This window comes from Penaeus monodon, chromosome 34 (genome assembly GCF_015228065.2).
Source record: "Penaeus monodon isolate SGIC_2016 chromosome 34, NSTDA_Pmon_1, whole genome shotgun sequence".
In the NCBI taxonomy this organism is placed as follows: domain Eukaryota; kingdom Metazoa; phylum Arthropoda; class Malacostraca; order Decapoda; family Penaeidae; genus Penaeus; species Penaeus monodon.
In genome coordinates this window covers 31,725,177-31,725,412 of record NC_051419.1, presented here as the reverse complement: position 1 = coordinate 31,725,412, position 236 = coordinate 31,725,177, and the positions used below count along the sequence as shown (strand labels likewise).

General features: G+C 29.7%; 1 protein-coding gene across 1 annotated transcript in view; it reads left to right on the top strand.

The window, feature by feature from the left end:
• LOC119594730 overlaps positions 1 to 236 on the top strand; it is a 72,817-nt gene that overhangs the window by 33,145 nt on the left and 39,436 nt on the right. The window lies entirely within an intron of this gene.

The window sequence follows — 236 nt, the reverse complement described above, 5'->3', positions numbered from 1 at the left end:
AGACAAATATGATAAAAGGTTTCCCAAAAGAATAATGAAGGGAAGAAGAGAGACCGAGAAGAAAGAGAGATGAACAGATAAGGAAGAAAGAAAACAGGGTAGAAAGAGAGAATATATATGTATATAAAGATAAAAATATATATAAAAAAAGATCAAGACAGATAGATAAAAAGAATTAAAAGAAAGAAAGAGGCAGAGAGAGAAGAGAAATAAGAGATATAGAAAGCAAGAGAGAG